Here is a 12,502-nt window from a genome sequence, read left to right as displayed (position 1 = left end):
AGAAGTAATCTTACAGTCTAGGAAGAACCCAGCTAAATCATTGTTTAATGTTTGTAATGTACATAAAACATATATGCAATAATATTTTAGTATTTGATCATAGCATTTGCCTTGAATGAAGAGATGCAAAAATTACTGCATCTTTCTCACAGATGCTCTAATATAATATAGTATAGTCACATGTGTGAGTATGTAAAGCCATATGCTGTTTGAAGTGGCTAATATTCAATAAAATCATGATTGGTGTTTACAGAACAGGACTCAAGTGGCTGAAATCTAACTATCTGAGAAGGAATTAGCCATCACAATTTGGAATTAGGGTAACAGTTATAAACCTTATTGTCCTCTGTTCTGCACTGAGACCTGGAGGGAGCAAAAGAAAAAAAAAACAGAACAGGCAGTACTCAGAGGCACTAGGAACCAGTAGTGAATTGCACTGCCTATACAGCTTTATGCAGCAATTAAGAGTGTGGCAAGAAATGGGGTTTTTGTGCAGAACATCTGCAAAGTTTTATAAATGTTCTTGCTCTGCAGTCAAGTAAAGCAAAGACCATTTGAAGTGTCTTGTGACAAACAAGACACTAGACTAGTTAACTGACTAAAGCTTTTCCTGAGCCTCTTGTCCTAAATTTTAGCACTTCCTTTCCCATTTTTGGCAAAGGAGAAAGATCAAACAATGAGTCTCCTGATAGTACTTCTTCTTTCAAGAACCTTGAAACTTGGACTTTGCTCAGACATTTAGTAAAGTGACTTCAGGTCTCCTCAGCTACTGGACTTTGAGACAAAATGGTCTGAGGTTTTTTGAGGAGTTTTTGTTGTTGTTTTAATTAGCAGTTATATCCTGAAGCTAAAATGACAAAAGCCACTGAAATTTCACTGAAATACCAGTTCTCCTGTGAGCAAATATTCCTGTCACCATTTACTGCATAAAACTTTAAATTAATTCAAGCATCAGATTGAAGCACAGCAAATTGATCTAGATGGAATTAGTAGAGAACACTGTTTCCCACAGAATGTTTCCCACTAGCTCAGGTGGAGATCAACACAAGCATCCAGTCAGGGATTATCATAATCTCAAGAACCTTTGTTTTCTATCCATGCTTTCATCTTGGAAGTTTTAGGAATTTATAGATGCAATGAAGGTTGCTAACATCTAGTGTGTTTGCCAAAATTACTTCCCATTGAAGGGAGCATGGACGAAAAACTCTAGTTATGTTCCCATGGTGCTTGGCTTTCACTGAATTCTTGAGACTAGGTGTGAGCATTAACTGTTTTAAAAAAATTCTAATGTTGATTTTAAAATTTTTTTGGGTGCTAAAGAAGCAGCAGCCTCTAAACCGTATAAATTTTCTTTCTCATTATTTTCTCCAGAACTATGAGATAATGAATTTTAAAAATAATGCAGTACAATAGAAAAGAAAATGAAGTTAAGAAAATAATAAAAAAAATCAAGAAGCTTGTGGAACGAATAGCATGCTACTGCTACTTTATCATACTTTATTTTGTACCTTGAATGAGATTACAAATGCGGCAGAAGAATTTTCTGAAGTTTGTATGTTATTTATTCAGTTACCATGCCTGGAATGCACAATACTTTATTCTTCTATCACATTTTAGTCCTTTCATTGTTCAGGTCTAGAGAATAAACACATCATTACCATTACAATTCAAGCTGGGAAATGGGCAAGTCAGAAACTGAAAAATCTTTGATGTCCATTATTCTGTACAACATGTAAAGTTGCTAAGGAAGACGTGTCTAAAGTACCTTAATTCAATTTGTGTATAGGAAGTCAGAGACAGAAATATCATTGTGGTGCCTAGGGGAAGGTCACGTTAGAAGTGCACAGCCTGCTTTAGAGCTGAAGGCCATCGCACATCTGGACTTATCAGAGTTTCAGAGTGGAATGATGGACTGCATTTCAGGCTGCAAGCACTCCAGTAAGGACAGTTCTTTTTTTGATAAAAACTGAATAAAAGGTTATAAATTTATAGTGCCACCTGCTCTCTTTCTTCCTCGTCCTCTCTAACTTTCCTCACTTCTATTTTCCCTCCTTCCTCCTAGCAAAAATAGATGCAGGGTAATTTTTTAAAATAATAGATAGAGAGAGTAGAGTAGAGTAGAGTAGAGTAGAGTAGAGTAGAGTAGAGAAGAGAGGAGAAGATAAGAGAAGAGAAGAGAAGATAAAAGTGAAAAGAAAAGAAAAGAAAAGAAAAGAAAAGAAAAGAAAAGAAAAGAAAAGAAAAGAAAAGAAAAGAAAAGAAAAGAAAAGAAAAAAGAAAAGACAAAACCCCATAAATTTAAATTCAGTATTTGGACCTGATCTCACTCTTATACCATACAGGTTTAATTTTTTTCTTTTTTTTTCTTTTTTTTTTAAAACAGAACTGACTGCAGATCTTGGATAATTAAACACCCTCATTGGTTAAGTAATTGCAAAGCATTAGAGGCAGCATGAAAAGAAAGCAAGAGAACTCCAGCGTGTTTTGTTGTCCTTTAAAGAATTTCAGGAGCTTATATTTTGTGTATTCACACAACCCAAGCAGCTTTCATGGTCTTTCTCTTCTCATAAACACTAAATAGAATTCTCTATGAAGGAAAAAGAGGGTAATTATTATACAAGTCAATACATACAAATTCCCATTCCAAATGTTTTAAGGTACTTGGTTTTTTTCTTCTTTTGAAGTAACCGACATTTTTAGTATCTTGAAATGTTCTTACAACTTAATATAATTAATCTAATAAAACATAACACCAGATGAAGAGCTTACTAAACAGCATAGATGAAGCAATATGGTTTTTGGTTTTTTGGGTTTTTTTGTTTTATTTTTTTTCCTGGCTTCTTCTTCTTTCAAGGACAGTTATATCAGGACTATATCTCTTTTTACTTATAAGTGAGAATTTTAGAAGATAATAATCTTCCTTACGTTTGGTGTTTGTACAACTACAGTGTAGAGAATGCCAACTGTCTACTGCATAGCTTAGTACTGGAGAGGGAGGTATGAGTGATATGTTTCGTAAGAAAGGTGACTCATTATGCAGCTTCTTCCATCAGCCCAGTCATTGGACATACCCTTTTATGTGTATGCATTTTTTAATATGTATGAACTTTTATATACATCAGTAGGCAAGCATTTACTTGTCCTAGCACTTTGGTGAATCTATTTTGGTAAATTATGAGGAGACCAGAATCAGATAAAGAAAAGACACTGTAAAAATCAAAAGCCTTGAGTAAAGCTTTCCAGCTCTGCCTATAGAATTGTTGATATGTATATGGAAGGTTTTTGCTTTCATTTAGTAGAAAGAGCTTCACAATAGCAGGTCCAAACTATACTGTTACCATTAATTTCTTTTACTGCAGCAGACCTTCTGTGTAGGTGTTAAATTTTGACAAGGGGAGCTATTGTGTTTAATAAAAAATGATGAAGGTTTATATTTTAATGGGCTAATATTTACACAAATTAACTATTTGAGAAAACATATTGTTGAGATTCTATTCCTGTGTGTTCCTATAAACACAGAGGGTAAAAAAAAACTAAACCAAAACAAAAAAAGAACCCAAACCAAGAGAAGTTGTATATTATCTCTTCTTCTGACTTAATTAAAGATTAAAACAAAATGGGCATTTTGGAAGACCATTAACCTTCTCTAATCATAAATATGTATTCAGTATTGCTGTGTGTATTAATGCAGTACTGGGCAGTAAACTGATGCACTGCATACAAAATTGAATCTGATACAATAAAATTTTATTGAATATGTACATGCACAGTAAGCAATCTTCATGCATGAAAAATTCAGCTTTACAAAGTGTGCATGCGTATGAGGTTTTCCAAATATTTTCAAACCAAGTTTTCCCAAAGTTTTTTTGATATCACTTTACTTCTCTCTTTTTTTTTCTCTTTTTTCTTTTTTCCTTGGGCAAAATACTATCTTCCATGCTTCCTAGTAGCCCCTAATAAATTAAATTTTAAGCAATGTTTTAAAATATATTCTCAAAATATTGATGTATTTCTGTAACTGGAAAGATTTTTTCTATTCAAACTCTGAAAGCAAGCTTAAATCAACACATCACAGCTCCTATCCTCAGAATCAAACTGTGATACTAATCTCCCTTGAAGAAACTGCTCCCTCCTCAGAGGAAAAGAGGGCTGTCAAAGAGCTTTTGCCTGCTACTAACACTACACAGTTTGTACACCTTCAGAATGAAAAGGCAAAAGGCTGGGTCTATGAGTGATGCTTAACTCTTTCATTTTCCTTGTAAATGGTTAAATTATTATAGAATCGCAGGAAAATATTAGTAATGATACTGTTTTGCTTCTTTCCCTTTCAAATAGAATAAGACTTTTTTAATAATAACTTAATCTAAAATTTGTATACCATAAAAAAAAGATAACACTGAGAATATACTTATTTTTTATTTTGCGAACAGATAGTTGTTTTTCCTGGCAAGCAATTATAAACATCTATGGTCTTTCCAAAGCAAGAATCACTACTCCCTGTAACAGATTTCTAAGAGAAAAGTGTACCTTATTCACCTGAAGGCTTTGTAAAAGGGATCCAAAACTATCCTATAAGAAAAAAATATAGTAAATTGTCAAGGCTTACGCATTACAAAAACAAGACAACAGTTTGAGTTCTCATTTACATATGCATATTTATTTGATACTCTTTAATTGCACCTAGCCTCATAGAAAATGACAGGTTTCCTTTGCCTCCTTAGTTTGGTAAAGGAATGTCATGATATGAAATCATAACTGCATCTACTTATATCAATGAATTTTGGCTGAACTGAAATACTTGACGTTATGAGTTTTACATCTTCAGACGTATTTCAGACTACATTTTTCTATTAACACCTTGTTGGGAGTCATGCGTATTTCATCAAAAAGACCCATCCTTTCTGCTTATAGCACTCTAAACAATTTTATTGTTTTGTGACATTCCTGAGTCATGTAAACAATATCAGAAATCAAAAATCTCCCTTAATGTTTTTTCACATAGTTTCCATCATTCTCCAACTTGGTTCTTTAAATTCTTTAAGACAAATTTCAACTTGCTGATTTATGGCAATAGAATGGTCCTTACCAAGGAGACGATTTTCATACTACTCACGACAGAAGACATTTCATATTGCCACAACTTCTCTTTGACCAATTAACTACCCAATTAAAGAATTTGTGAACATGCTATCCTCCAAAGTAATGATAGACAGATAAAGCAGAAATGTGCTAATATACTCAGTTATCTTCTACACATCAGTGCAGGAATTAAAGATAAAAACCACTTGACTACATAGACATGCACATGGGTAAGATATTGAATATAGCACAGTCATCAAAAGAAATGCCATATGGAAATCCATATGGCTCCATAGACAAGTGCTCACATACTTAAGAATTGCTCTGCTTAAAAAATGAAAAGGAGAAGCATTTTCACTAGTAAAGAACCACCTCACAGAAAAATGCAAGGGAAAAGAAGGGAAGGGAAGGCAAAGCAAGGCAAGCAAAAAAGAAAGGAAAAAGGAAAGGAAAAAAGGAAAGAAAATTCTGTATTGGTAAATAATCACTTGTCAAAATTTCCCACATATTCTACAAATAATTTACTGTAGTTCATGTTTGCTTAGTCACTTAGACTCCTCCGAATCTTCTGACTGCTCAAAGTAATTGAGAAAACAAACAAAACCAGACCTTATCTAGAACATAAAGAGATAACTAGGTTCTTGATAAATCTTTTCTTGTATCACACTCACACACTGAATTTTTCTACTGTTGGAGACATCTTACAGCTTATAATGGCAGTATCCGCCATATAGAAAGAGTATCTTTGAAGCAGTTATTTTGGATGGTATTAGTCTCTGTTAACACTAGCTTCAACATCTGAGCTAAAACCCCAGCATCTTTTCTGTAGTCAGTGACAGAAATAAACATTTTCAGAAGGTTTGACTAGAACCATCATCAGATGACTTTGTTTTGGAGGAAACTAGCAATTTTATTCCAGAACAATATACAACAGCAAGTTAACATTTATATGTTTAATTAGACAAACAGAATCTGGGATTAAAATGGCACATTTTTTGACAGTATAGACAGTATACCAACTCAGCTAAGTTTAGGTTTTTACAGCAACAATATAACACAGAAAAAGTGTAATTTCACCCCTTAGTTAGATTTCCTTTTGTTTCACCATCCTTTGTCTAGTCTCTGGCATAAGAGTGGAAACCTGTGGAAATCATCTGGTCCATTTTGTTCAGGGCAAGCTATCAGGGATTGCCATAAAACTGACTACAGTTGTCCCAGGCAATTGCTACAGAGAAACACTGAGACAGCCAGTGAGTGGTTGCTATCTCCTATTGGTAAATTGTTCCTGAATCCCACCACTGTCATCAGCCCAGCAGGATGTGTGGTTCATGCTTTCTATCTGCAGAGTCCATGAAGATTTTTGTATGCCTGAGTTGGAATGGCTACGGTTCATCCCTCATCATTTGTCACACATACTAAATTGTGAAGCCATAGAACAATTTAGGTTGTAAGGGACCATAAGCCACCTGGTCAAATCAGGGAAAACCTACTTTAAATTAATTTTCTCCAGGCATTGTCCAGCAGAGTTTTGAAAATCTCCAAGCAAGGGGACTTCAGAATCTCTGAGGGAAAGTTGTCCCAGTGTCTGACCACCCTGTGTTGTTGTTGTTGTTTTCTTAATAACCAGAGGAAATTTTCCTTGATGTAACTTGCAGCAATTCTTCTCATCCTTTTGCTATGCATCATTGAGAAAGATCTGGTTAGATCTTCTCCATAAACACACATTCAATAGCAGAAGACAATGTTAAGTTGACCCCTTAGCCATCTATTCTCTGAACTGTACAAAGCCCACTCACTCAGCCTCTCCACGTAATACTGTGTACTCCAGACACTTCACAATCTGGTGGCTCTCCAGTGGCTTGCTCCAGCTTGTCAATGTCTTTCCTGTACTGGGGAGCCCCCAAACTGGAAGCAATACTCCGTTTCACAACAACCATATGGGGTAATAATCACTTCTTTTTAAACTGCTAGCTATGCTTTAATGGTGAAGTCAAGGAGGATGTTGGCCATCTGTGCTGTGTTTAGAGGGAATAATTGGACTAGATGACTTCATGAGGTCTAACCTTAAGTATGCTATAATTCTGTGATTTGAAATGTATACCAAATGATGTGAGGAGGCACAAACCCCATATCTCATTGGGCTGAGGACAGCAGTTGCATTCAGGACCAGATCACAAAACTGAGATGACTGATACCTTCCACTTCTCAGGACAGGCCTGGGCAGAGAGCATACTTCTGACATGTCTAAGTTTTGCAGATTATTGTTATTTATTTCTCCAAATCTTAACAAGATAAACAAAACAAGGTAATTCTTGTAATACCCTTTCCGAACATCTCTTTGTGAGTAACTCAAAAAAGAATGCAAAATCAAGTGGAAATACAGAGCTGCTCACTTCTGAAGTTTATGAGAGTTAAGCTCTTTTAGCAATGATAATTGACAATACTTTAATATTGATTTTTACAACATGCAATGGATAACAGTTACACAAAAAGAGTATTACATGTACATCACATATGAAAGGTCTGTAATATTTGTGCTCTGATTACCCATTGTCTTTTTAGTTTTGAATGATAATTGCTTTTTAACTGCTGTTCATAGTTTTTATGTTATTATTTGCTAAAATATTTTTAGATTACCATAAATATTATTTTCAGAAACCGCAGAGTGCTCTCAAAAATATGTTTTTAGTTCATAAATGTAGAGCTAGTAGCAAGAAACAAAATGCTGCTACTGTTTCCCTTTACCAAGGAAGCAACACATACTTATAAATAACACTTTTAAACAAAAAATCTGAATTATATTTTTGGTATCATTTTCATTAAGCCTCTTGCTCAATCCCATTACTATGAATATTAAAGTCTTGTAATGCCATTGACTGAAAAAAACAATTCTTTTCATCGGGAACCGAGTATTTTCTTCCCTGAATGATAAGATAATCAAGCAATTTGATATAGAACAGTAAGTCAAGGAGAGGAAAGGGTCAAGAATGGCAATCATTTCAAACACAGTCCTTTTTTTTTGTTATTTTAAGAACATATAGTCAATACTGAAGAGTGAAAGGGGCATTTTTTGTGGGAACGGAGTCAAATACCTCATAGTGTTAAACATGGATTTTCATTGTATGTTTCCTTCATTTTATGCTTTAGTTTTTCCTTCTTACTTTATCTGCAGGGTGCAATACAAGACATTTAGGAGAAGGAAAGTTATTAAAAAAATAGTCTATGAGTGTATGAGCAAGCATGGTGTAGGGAGGGGTGGCGGGTGGGGAAGAGTATTTTGTGCACTATAATAATCTACCTAGTGAATTGGAGGAAAAACTACCAGCATGCTAAATTAAATATTAGAGATACAGTAAGATAATCTAGAACTCTGTGGTAATAGTGATGATGAATTCACAGGAAAGACATAGTTTGTTTACAGGTAAACTATACAAATATGAATTGTGAGCATTTTGTGCAAAATGAATATATTGAAGGAAATCGTGCATGTTATGAGAAGGAAAGCACTTTAGGGGCTTGTCCTAAAGCCAGAAGTCAACAGATTTTGATGTTGTCACCACTGGGAACAAATTCGAGCCTTTACGGCCTGAACTAAACACCCTGAACCAAATGAGAAACTTTCCATTGACTTTGATTTACTTAGAACATCCAGAAGAAAAAAAGAGTCTTTCAAAAGCATGAAGGGCAGTTCGGCACCCAACTCCCACTGAATACCAATAGCATGGATGCTGTCTCTAACTTTGGAAATGTTCCTTTAAAACAAAATTTTAACTATTTCTCTACTGTTTAGCAAAAACTTTTATTATAGGAATGGTTACATAACTTCCCAAACTACATGGCCACTGTATAAGCCAATTATGTGTCTGTACTAAGTGAATAAAATATGGTTTTATGTTAGCAAAATTATTTTGAATTCTTGAAAGCATATAGGCAGCAAGATTAGCTTTCTTTGTATGGTAGGGTTAAATGGTTTGGTTTTAATATAAAGGTACACACACGTATTTGCACTATATAGGGAAACTATCTCATTCTGTGAGTTATAACTCCAGGATCAGATCTAACATACTTGTTTGTAGGATTTTACATTCAGTAAAAGTCAGAGAAGACTCTGAAACATAACAACCTCTGCATCACACTCATCACATACTATCCTAGAGTCACAGACTATTATGTTGAAGATACTCACAGACATAACAGTGTCTGTACTTTAGTCCTTAAAAGCAAAATGCTTTTTGCTTGATATTTTCAATTTTTCAGTAATATTTTCTCTACAAAATTTGATTATTCCTTTTGCCTATTTTATGGTCTTAAAAAAGATAAACATTTACATCAAAGAACGATCAGTAATTAAGTGAAATAGAAGGGTTAAAAGAGTCTGAAATAGATTTAAAACAAAGAAAGGTGATGAAAATTGGGTGCCGAGTGTAACTCAGTGGTTTTTTGTCATCTCCTACAATCTTTAGAAGAATTATAAAGCAATTTCTAGGTATAAGTCCCCTAGATGGGTGTCTGTATATTTTGGTGTAAATAGAGCTGTGTGTTTCCCATGACTCTGAAATTTAACATTCCATAAAAACTTCTTTTCCATGATCTTAAGTTTTTAATTTCTTATTGTATTTCTATCCTCTATGGTTTCAAAAGATATAACCTCAAACATGTGAAAACACTGTAAACTGATGAACTGTCTTCTGCCCGAGGCAAGTAGAAAAGCAGAACAAAGCCTCTGAGATGTATGAATTGCCCCATTCATCTCACTCTGAACCTCCAAGACTCCTTATTTCCAACGAAGTAGAATTTACCACTTTTTTCTAAGGATATTACTGTTTCCAAAGATGAACTTTAATGATACTGCTGTGAAATCAGCCATATATACATACGTACATACAATGTATATATAAACTAAATATCTATATAGATTTACTGCTTCCTGTGTTTCTTTACCAGGTCACAAATTCTTCTGCTTTCTTGGTTTTTGTGTGTAGCAGAAAATGTAGAGTGTTACTGAAAGTTAACTGGGGCTTGACCTTCAAGGAGAACTAAGGATTAATATTGAAAAAACTTCTAAACTATTAAAAACAAACAAAATGAAAACTGAAGCTTTTTTCTGTGAAGATGGCAAAACAGGGAAAATAAGCATGGTCCCACATATATTATCTTAATTTCTATAAAATAATGATATTGAATATGAAAGAATCTTTTAAAATGTTGAAGCCTAAATTGAGATGAATCCAGCATTTCCAGTTCTGTATGCTACACATACTTACACTTAATTCCTATACATCTTTAAAATTCCCTCTGTCAAACATAACTATGCACTAATTTCATGCTAATTAGATTATAACCTACGATTTATAGCTGTGTGCTGTTTGCATTAGGGTTAGGAATTTGGACTAAATTCAATGTACAAATTTGAAATAACACAGTTTTTAGGTTCTTTTTACAAAAGTCATGTAAATTCTTGCTGCAAAATGTGTACCCTTTTGTTGCTACAGAGCCAAATATTGAAGGTGGCCTTACTTTGAGTGCAGAGGTGGCCTAGGAGGCCTTCAGATATCCCTCCCAACCTAAATAATTCTATGATTTCTTGATTCTGATCATAAGTAATATGTACACTGCAGAAAATTTTTGTACTTGATGTAACATACTTTTTTTTCCCCACGTTGGCCAAAGCTGTCAAAGGTGTTCAATATTAACAATTATATTCTTCTTTTTGTGAATCTTTTAATGCTAGCTCTTACTGCTACTATGCCTTTTTCAAATATTTATCAAATGGTCGAACTAAATGACATTCAGTTATTTACTGTGTGTTGGTTTATTTTATTGCCTCGAGATGGGTGCCTGAAAATCAAATAAAAAGTAACAAATAAATGCTTAAGTGAATAGTGAAGAGTCTTGCAACTACTTCTAACTTTGTCTTTTTATATGAAAATAAGAGTATATTCTAATGAAGGACAGCAATTACTTCACATTTTTGCTGATAAAATCTCCTTTACACCGATGTTCATGGCTGAATGCTTCTTTCAGCATTGTTGACATCTGTTCCCTTCTATCCTTGAAGCCAAAAGCAGATTTCTGCTCCAGCTACATAAAGCAGAATTAGAGTTGAATTTCTAAAGTTCCATCCAGAATCAAACTTTCTCAAAATCTAGATTTCAGCTTGGTATCTTTTCCTCAGAACAAATTTTGTTATGAAAAATTATATTTGCTACACAGATTCAAAGCCTATTCATACGTTACTTGAAAATGTATTTCAGTATATTATTATCCACCCCATAAGATCTGCCATATAATTTAATTTCCTTTAGCTGGTGGAGAGAAAAAAAACAACACCAAAACCAAACAGTTATTTTGCTGCAAAACCACACTGAATGACTATGAAGTAGAGGATGACTGGAGCCCCTAAGCAATTCTTCTAAGGATGAAGTTTATTCTTTTGCCTATCATATTAAACTAATTCATATTTATCTGTACAGGTGCAGTAACAATATATATAGTTCTTAGAGTATACTGGGAAGTTTAGGTACCAATAAGACATTTAGAAAATAACTGAGGAGAAAATCAATGACAAGTGGAGTAGAGTTGTTTTTCAAGACAGATGAGTTTCTGGAGTTTAAAAAAAGGGAAAAAAAAATAACCATATGAAACTCTTCCAAGAGATAAGATGAAGATTTGTAGACATGAAAAATTATGGCAAAATGAAAAATTTTGAAAAAATATGGAGAGAGAAAAGGATGGCACTAGGAGAGAAGAGACTTCAAGAATTGGAAGCCACCGAGGCGAAGGGCTCCGGAGCGGAGGACAGCACCGGGGGACCCTTCCCAGGGCGGCAAACGGCGAAGGCGAAAGCACAGGGAGAGAGAGGGTTCCCCTGTCTGCCCCCCACACCACCGCCCCGTCCCCCCCCCCAGCCGGCAGCGCGAGCTCCTGACGAGCGGCAGCTCTGACTCAGCGTGGGCGGGGACTAGAGCGGCGGCGGCAGTTTAAAACCCAGAGTGCCCGCCATGTCGGCGAAGCCACCGAGGTGAGGGGCTCTGCAGCGGAGGATCGCGACGGGGGACCCTTCCTAGGGCGGCAAACGGCGAAGGCGAGAGTGCAGGGACAGAGCGGGTGCCTCAGCCCGCCCCCCCCCAGCCGGCAGCGCGAGCTCCTGACGAGCGGTAGCTCTGACTCAGCGTGGGCGGGGACTAGAGCGGGGGCGGCCTGAGCCCCTCGCGTACAAGAGCAGCCCCCAGGGGGCGGAGCGACCCACAGCGCAGCGACCAGGGCGGGCAAACAGGACGTGGCGCGGCGTGTGAGTTTGTGCGGCTGTTCGCGCAGGCAGGGTGTGCGGGGAAGGCGGGCGGGGCGCAGTCTTCCCCTCCTGGATCTAGAGGCTCTCTCGACGAGTGGTCATTTCTCTCCCAGGAGAGGCCCAGCTATGGTC

The sequence above is a fragment of the Gavia stellata genome, chromosome 1 (genome assembly GCF_030936135.1).
Source record: "Gavia stellata isolate bGavSte3 chromosome 1, bGavSte3.hap2, whole genome shotgun sequence".
Classification (NCBI taxonomy): Eukaryota; Metazoa; Chordata; class Aves; order Gaviiformes; family Gaviidae; genus Gavia; species Gavia stellata.
Note: the sequence above shows the minus strand (reverse complement) of the source record.